This window comes from Poromitra crassiceps (genome assembly GCF_964638095.1).
Source record: "Poromitra crassiceps genome assembly, chromosome: 8".
Lineage (NCBI taxonomy): Eukaryota > Metazoa > Chordata > Actinopteri > Beryciformes > Melamphaidae > Poromitra > Poromitra crassiceps.
The window spans coordinates 25,037,225-25,045,602 of NC_139629.1; the positions used below are offsets into that span (position 1 = coordinate 25,037,225).

Sequence of the window (8,378 nt, forward strand, 5' to 3'; positions counted from 1 at the left end):
GTATACAAATGTGCCCCATGTGGAGGGTTTGCAAGCCCTGGCACACTTTTTAGACAAAAGACACACTCCGACACCCCCTACTGGTTTCTTGACGGATCTGGCTAGACTGGTATTAGAGATTAATTACTTTAGGTTTGAAAATGCATTTTACTTGCAGTGTCAGGGTGTTAGTATGGGAAGTCCTTGTTCTCCAAACTATGCCAACCTGTTCATGGGTAAATTTGAAGAAGACTTTGTATATCTTAATAACCCCTTTTCACAATTATTACTTTGTTGGTTTAGATTTAAACCAACCCCCCCTCCCTGCCTCTCTCTCTCACACACACACACACACACACACACACACACACACACACACACTATAGGGTGATTAACATATAGTAGAAGTGTGTGTGTGTGTGTGTGTGTGTGTGTGCGCGCGCGCGCGCGCGCGCGCGTGTGCGTGCACGTGCGTGGTTGCAGGTTCAGCCAGGGTAATTCCTGGAATCTGCGTTTGACAAAAACAAGTATCGTACATGTGTACTGAACAGTTTACACACAATGTAGCAGCTACATCTTCAGTAATAATAGCCTAGCCTTCCTGGCAGACAAACGCCTCTCCCCCTATTCTCCAACACTGTGGAATTACCCTGGCTGAACCTGCAACCACGCACGTGCACGCACACACGCGCGCGCGCGCACACACACACACACACACACACACACACACACACACACACACACACACACACACACACACACACACACACACACACTTCTACTATAATCACCCTATAGTGTGTGTGTGTGTGTGTGTGTGTGTGTGAGAGAGAGAGAGAGGGAGAGAGGCAGGGAGGGGGGGTTGGTTTAAATCTAAACCAACAAAGTAATAATTCTGAAAAGGGGTTATTAAGATATACAAAGTCTTCTTCAAATTTACCCATGAACAGGTTGGCATAGTTTGGAGAACAAGGACTTCCCATACTAACCACTGCATGAAATCCCTGCTATGCGGGCCAGCATATGACCAATTAGAGCACAATATGCAGACACTATTCGGTACTATTCACCACTATTCCAGTCCCAAATAAACCCAAATAGAGCCCTTTTCAGATCCCCCGCGGGCCATTCATGAGGTGTGAAAATGACAGAGGACACTACTTAACACCTTTGATGGGGGCATCAAAGGCTCACCTCAGTCACACTATTGGAGTCTCTGGCTATATAGGAAGGTAATGATTGGATGACAACTACAAACAGCTGAAACTGACTGGTTGGTACAATTCTATAGGTCAGCGCTGATTGGCTCAGGGCCTAAGCCCACGTGGGTGGATATCAACACCGATTGGCTCAGGTCCTACCCCCACGTGGGTGGATAGATAAACACCGATTGGCTCAGGTCCTAACCCCACGTAAACCCCCCGCCCCCCCACAATGCTGCTTTTATTAATAATAAATGAATTTCATAATAATAAATTGTGTCTAAATACACATTTTACACTGCAATGAGATCAATGTATTGGGAGAGTGGAAAAAATACATAAATCAAGGAATATTGAGGAAAAGCTTTTAATATAAACCACAGCACACTGCAAAAAGAAATTGTAAAACAATGCACAATCTCAAAATATGAAATAACAAAAACACGCCTTCCTCAACATCAAATCCACACAGGAAATGCGCTTCTTCATAACACACACACACCAGCTCTTACTGGGAAAAAAGCAACAAAGAGTTTTCCAGGACACATGTCTATTTTCACAAACTTTTAAAGCCTAGATTCTCCCCCCAAATCCACAAACTTTCAAGGATTTCAAGGACCAGTGGGAACGCAGTGTTTTTTGGCCTCTGGCTCCATTTTTCGGGGGGCAAGTCTGTCCGAAAATGGTCCCCCAAGCCGCGGAGGGCGGCGTGTCATGTGGGAAGCTGGGTGGACAGGAATGGCGTCCAGCCTGCCCTGGAGTACAGCACACAAGTCACTGAGCTCGTGGCTGCGAAAAGATGGTGGCCGCACAATCCATCCATCGACTCCAGCTACAGTGCCGTCCTCCTCATCCGACATGAGATCTGGTATGACGCCTCCCCACATCTCCTTTTCACTCGCAGTCAGCATGCTTGCCCTCAATGTGAAGAGCTGTAAACACAATCAGACGCAGTCAGTAACTGCTAAACAACTAACTAGTTTCCCTCATGCGGTGCAGTAACAATAACAATTACCTTCAAAGTAAAAGATCACGTAATCTTAAAGATAGTGCGGATTATTGGACATAACGTTGTATGAACTCCATACCAGTTGTAGAGTGTCTGGGGAGCTGACTTGCTGATCCATGATTCCCGTGGGCGGGGCTCTAGCTTGATCTGAGTTGAGAAAAACTAGTCCCGACTGACATTCTAGGGTCACGGAGTTATCAAGTTTAACTCCTAAAGAAAGCATGCATGTGTTATGACATCTCATTTCAACAATAAAACCGCAGTCTTGCTGTTGATCAGACCGTGCTATTTATTGGCACTACTTTCTGGCTCCGCACTATACCGCTGTGTACAGGTGTTTCAGACACAGCGCGCTCTGTAAACAGGCTACTAAAACATACTAAACATGTCTTGACTATGAAAGCAATGAATATATGCCGTTTACACCAGATTCGAGGGGATGTCTTTATGAACCTGAATACACAGATGAGGAGCTAGACCTTGACCTTGACCTAGAATGGGCAGAGAGAGAGGAGAGAAGATGAAGAGAAGAGAATAGAAAATACGCAGATCAACAGAGTTGGAGAGCTACCGGGAGAATATAGTCTATGTATCTATTTTTATTTTTTTACCTGACAACATTGTTAGATTTAGGTAGCCTACTGTAGTCTCTCTTACCCTGGTCACTGCAGTGCTCTTCAGTAGAAGAGCACTGCACCAAATCCCATGGTACGAGAGACTAACAATGTTAAAACCTAAATCTAACAATGTTGTCAGTTAAAAAATAAATAAAAATGACATAGCCTAATATAGGCTAGGCTTCTCGGCAGCAGTAACTCTCCAACTCTGTTGATCTGCGTCTTCTTGCTCCACCTCTTTCTCTCTCCCCTCTCTCTCTGCCCATTCCAGGTCGATCTGACGAAGTTACTCAGCTGTACCACACTGTGACTGAGAAGGTGAGGACACTTTCCACAGTGGCTGTGTAGAAGTGAGCCATCGCCTCCCCAGACACACCAAACTTCTTGAGCTGCCTCAGAAAGTGAAGCCTCTGGTGGGCTTTGCTCACAATGTTACAAGTGTTGACTTCCCATTTCAGGGAGCGGCATATGGTGGTGCCCAGAAATTTCAAGCTGTCAACCCTGTCGACGGGCTGGTCACAAATGACCAGAGAGGGGGGCACTGAGCCGCTTTTGCGGAAATCAATAATCATTTCCTTGGTCTTATCTAAATTTAAGACAAGATTGTTTAAAGTGCACCAGTTGACTAGGGCTGCCACTTCGGCCCTGTAGGCAGATTCATCACCATTTTTAATATACCCGACCACCGTAGTGTCGTCCGCGTACTTAAAAAACGAAACAAATTGAGAGTGGGAAATAAAATCGTTGGTATAAAGTGCAAAGAGAAGGGCTGAAAGAACGCAACCCTGAGGGGCCCCGGTGTTGAGTCATAGTTCGAGAGAGCATGTTGCCTATTTTAACTACTTGCTTCCTGTTAGACAGGAAGTCGAGAATCCAAAGGCATAGAGAGTGATTGATCCCTAGAGCCATAAGTTTATCAAATAGTTTGGAGGGCACGATCGTGTTAAACGCAGAGCTAAAATCGATAAATAAAACTCTAACGTAAGTGGCGGGGGCCTCCAGGTGCTGTAGGATGCTGTGGAGACACAGAGACACAGCATCCTCGACAGACCTGTTGGCACGATAAGCGAACTGGAAGCTGTCCATCTCAACATTGGACAGGTGATCACAGACAATACGCTCAAATACCTTCATCACAACAGAAGTCAAGGCTACAGAGCGTGCTGTGTCTGAAACACCTGTACACAGCGTTATAGTGAACACCGCGGATGCAGTGCGGAGCCAGAAAGTAGTGCCAATAAATAGCACGGTCTGATCAACAGCAAGACTGCGGTTTTATTGTTGAAATGAGATGTCATAGCACATGCATGCTTTCTTTAGGAGTAAAACTTGATAACTCTGTCACCCTAGAGTGTCCTCCGGGACTCGGTTTTTCTCCACTCAGATCAAGCTAGAGCTCCGCCTACGGGAATCATGGATCAGCAAGTCAGCTCCCCAGACACTCTACAGCTGGTATGGAGTTCATAAAACATTATGTCCAATAATCCGCACTCTCCCTTTAATGCCTAGTCTAGTAAGTCCCTTATTTACCCTCAATCTTCGACTCCGGCACGAAATCTTTGCGGCTGTCCCCTTCCCCTCTAGCCCAGGTTGGCTGAAGTGGAAGGTCCGGCGTACAGTCTCATACCACGTTTTACAGGCAGCTGAAAAACAATTAAAGTAGTATGTTATAAATACAAAATTGTTTCAGAATTGTGCCATGGAAGACTGTCCTTTGTCTTAGTCTCACTCTCTGGTACGATACAGCTCCATAACATCACATTTCCATATAAGCATATAAAATATACAGATATCTACAGACACACTAGAGCAGTGGTTCCGTGTATGTGTGTGCGTATGAGAGAGAAGTACACTTAGGTTTAATCCTTGTAAAGGGTATGTGGTTCGCACGCAGCCTAGTAGAGCCCACACACAGAGATAACTAAATTATGCGAACATGGGTTAATGAGTTAAAAGTAATCATGACCCAGCTGATTGTTTTGCTATTTATTTGTGCGTTCATAAATTTAATAAAAAATGGTTGGAGCATCATCTGAACTGTCAGATGAACAGAAATTCAGTTTCAGTGCGTTCAGAGCCAGTGTTACGAGCTAGATCTCACCAGAAAAACAAGCAACCAGGTGTTCAACCTACTCCAGCCCGCTACTCCAGCTCAGGCATCTGAGGAAGGCAGGGAGAAGGGTCTCAGACGGGCTGGAGCTTAACCTGGTTGGTTGTTTCTCTGGCAAGATCTGGCAACACTGGTCAGAGCAAGGGGACAGAGGCAGTCTGTCTTGTTTTATTTTCATTCTTTCTCTGTTGGTAGTTGCAGTGGTAGAAGGAGCTTTTAATTCTTATATAATGCTGGATGGTTTAATGAATAATAATGCATCATATTTTATTCGTTATATTTTCTGACTGTGGAAAATCGGTCACGCTCTGTCCAGAGTGCTCTGATATGAGATAGTTGTGATTTTTTGATGTGAAGTAGTATGAGGTACTTGCCGATAGTCAGTGTAGCTACATGCAGTATGCAGCTGGCGCTGCTCCGGTTTGGAGGAATGGAGACCGGCCACGTCAGGCAAGTAGAGCTGTCTGCGGAGTGTGAACAGGCTCATGAGAAAAAACATTGAAAAGATTAGATGTAAGATAAAGTTTCCAGTCAGTTCATTGCACTTAAAAGAGCACAGTGCAGGTTGGAGACCACTTCACATTAATATGTGAGAGGGGTATGAAGCAATAGGATTATCTTGTTTTGTTTTTCCCACACATAGCTGCATCTAAACTGGTTTTTGTAAAGCAGCTGGCACGCGCTCAATAAAAAGCCATCTGGGCAGATAACACCAGTGACATCACTCAGCCAGCCTGGCTGCTGTACAGCAAAAACAACAACAAAGAAACAAAGAAACTGCTGTACAGCTGCAGCCTGGCTTGGTGAATGAAGTCATAAGTGTTATCTGCCCAGATAGCATCATATTAAACATGCATTAGGTACATTATGATAACAGATAAACAATAATATGACAAAAATATGAACTTACCATAGCCTATTGGCAAGGAGGTGCAGAGGGGACACTGCTATGAGATATTCTGTAAAAAAAGAGGAAAATTGTGAAGCATTCATTGAAGTTCTCCTTTAAGTGTGACGTGGTACTGTAGTAGATTTCCTCTGGAGATATAGAGTAGATATGATAAATGCCTTAGATCAATATCAGTTTGAAGGTGGACAATGAAATAGCCTATCTGATATCAGTCAGTTGTTCCCTCCTGACCACAGCTACAGAAAAACATGCTGTATTATTGGTTTACCTCCGCTGATAAACGAGGGCCATTTCCCCCCACGCGCGTCACATAACACTCACCAAGTCCAGAAACTCCGCTCTAAATATGCTATTTCCAAAGGTTGCTGCTCTGCATAACTTAAGGAAAAGGTTACCACAAATTATTTACAGCTAGAAAGCAGTTAGAGCCTGTTAAGATTGCTCTGTCCAGCACTTATTTAGCTCAGTGGTCCAGCAGCTAACGCTAACTAGCGCGGTTAGCTTAACGTTAGCGAGTGGTTTTTTGGAGTTAAATACACAATCCCTGGATGTTTCATTTCGGGTAAAGGGGTTTCAATTAGTTTCTATAAGTTTACGCCACCTCTGTGTATTAAGTGCTTTTGTGGGGCCGTTTGATCACAAGCCACAGACTGTAAATGTAAAAGTTTGTCTGCCAAGCGGCCGGTAGGCCGCGCTACGAGCTAAATGCTAACGAAACTCGCTAACACAAACAACAAACATATCCACTGCATCATCGCCAGCTTTGATTTAACGTAATGCCAGCTTAGAGGTTTCCCCTCCTCTCGGAACCTGTGTGGGACATGGATTGCAAATTACAGTAGCTTTTTGATCATTCTGAAACTGAAAAACAACAGACTGGCAGCAGCCATGTTTGGTCGCAGCTGTGATGTCACGTGTGCGACAACAAATGCGACAACAAAGGCTCCGCTTCAAAATATAATCTAATCTAATGTTAAATCCTAGAATCCTCCTTAAATCATTATTTAATGTATATTCTTACCGAAAGCTTGGTATTGCGTTCCTGTGGGCTGTCCGTGTCGATATCAGCCATGGTTAGCAGGCATCGATAGGCAGCAGAGCAGCAAACCAACATCTCCTCCTTCCGCGATCACGTTACGAGCTCTCGCGAGACCCATCTGGATTGCTCTGGGAGACCATGTGAAGGTCCCATAACGTGATGACGTTACAAAGAAGCATAGCTTCAAATCCTGTGAAAGTGCTTGAATTTTACTCTTCAAAAGCTGTATGGACCCTGTACCTTATTGTTCTTGCTTTGTTCTTATATTAACTGAACCTTACATTATAAACTTATTTCAGAAGAAGGTGAATGCATTCTTCTGTAATTGCTTGCCTTGTCATAATTTCATTTTTCAGAATGACCTTGTATTATACTACTGTGCATTTTATAAATAAAAACAGTTTAACTTGACTTTGAAAGTTGAATGTTGAACTTTTAAAGTGTATGGTGCGGGTTAAAATTAATTAATTTACATTTTGGGCTCAAGATCTCTCTCTCTCTCTAACTCTCTCATCCTGAGGTGTTAAAGCCCCTCATCCTGGACCAGGATAGGGGAGGGGGGGTGTTGTGATTTGCATCACAACATGCCCATTGACATATAAAAGCCTCCCACAGTAGGGGGCTGGGGGGGGGGGTAATCTATTGAGGTATATGTGGTAATAAGTGGGATTATTCTGTGCTAGCTGCAAAGTGCCAGAAAGTGCTGCATAGCTAACGTTTTGCAGTTCTGCATTGGCCCGCATAACAGGCTTTTCATGCAGTGAACACCCTGACACTGCAAGTAAAATGCATTTTCAAACCTAAAGTAATTAATCTCTAAAACCAGTCTAGCCAGATCCGTCAAGAAACCAGGTATTTATTTTATAGGCTACTATTCAAAGCAGACCTTCAAAACAGGAAACCCAGAGATATTACTCTTGGGGTTGATAGGATTTTCTCACAGGGCTTTCTGAGGAGAAAGATAATTATTGCCTCAAATATCAGATTAAGACGAGATGAAAAAAGTTGTGCTATAAAAACAATCTAACTGTGTTAGTTTTGCTAAGAAGTTTTGATGGAGAAAAATTTGTTAAAACATTGTTAATTTACCCTTTTACCGAAATCATGTTGTAGCGGCACGCTGAGCTGCATGCAGGCTGAAGCCTTGTCAGTCTGCTTGTCACGCACCAGGAGCTTGTCAAGTAATCACCGTCCCATTGGCTCACGTGAGCGGCCAATCCCGGCGCTTGACTGCTGCGTAGGCGGGCACAGGGCGTGGTTATTGCCTATCTTATGTGGGGTTAGAAATCACGCATCCCGGAGACCACTGCACGCACCTGTAAGAGCTCCCCGAACCCGAATCCCGACATATTTCTGGTAAGAGGCTATCTGTGTTCTGTTATTGATTAATTTTTTCAAAGATACAAGGCTTGTATCTTTGACTTTAATATATTTTGTGCTGTCTATTTCAAATAGCCTGTTTTCACTTCCAGAAATGCGTAATGATGCGGTGCTATACAGTGCGTGCGTGCG

At 44.0% G+C, this 8,378-nt stretch overlaps 1 long non-coding RNA gene across 1 annotated transcript; it reads right to left on the reverse strand.

Annotated features, from left to right (window-relative positions):
• Window positions 1-1,532: 1,532 nt before the first annotated feature.
• On the reverse strand, window positions 1,533-6,985 carry LOC310781524. Its single transcript, XR_014552974.1, has 5 exons — window positions 6,849-6,985; window positions 5,828-5,876; window positions 5,292-5,399; window positions 4,338-4,450; window positions 1,533-2,113 (listed from the first exon to the last, which is right to left on the reverse strand). It is a non-coding gene; the product is annotated as an uncharacterized lncRNA (long non-coding RNA).
• Window positions 6,986-8,378: the final 1,393 nt, after the last annotated feature.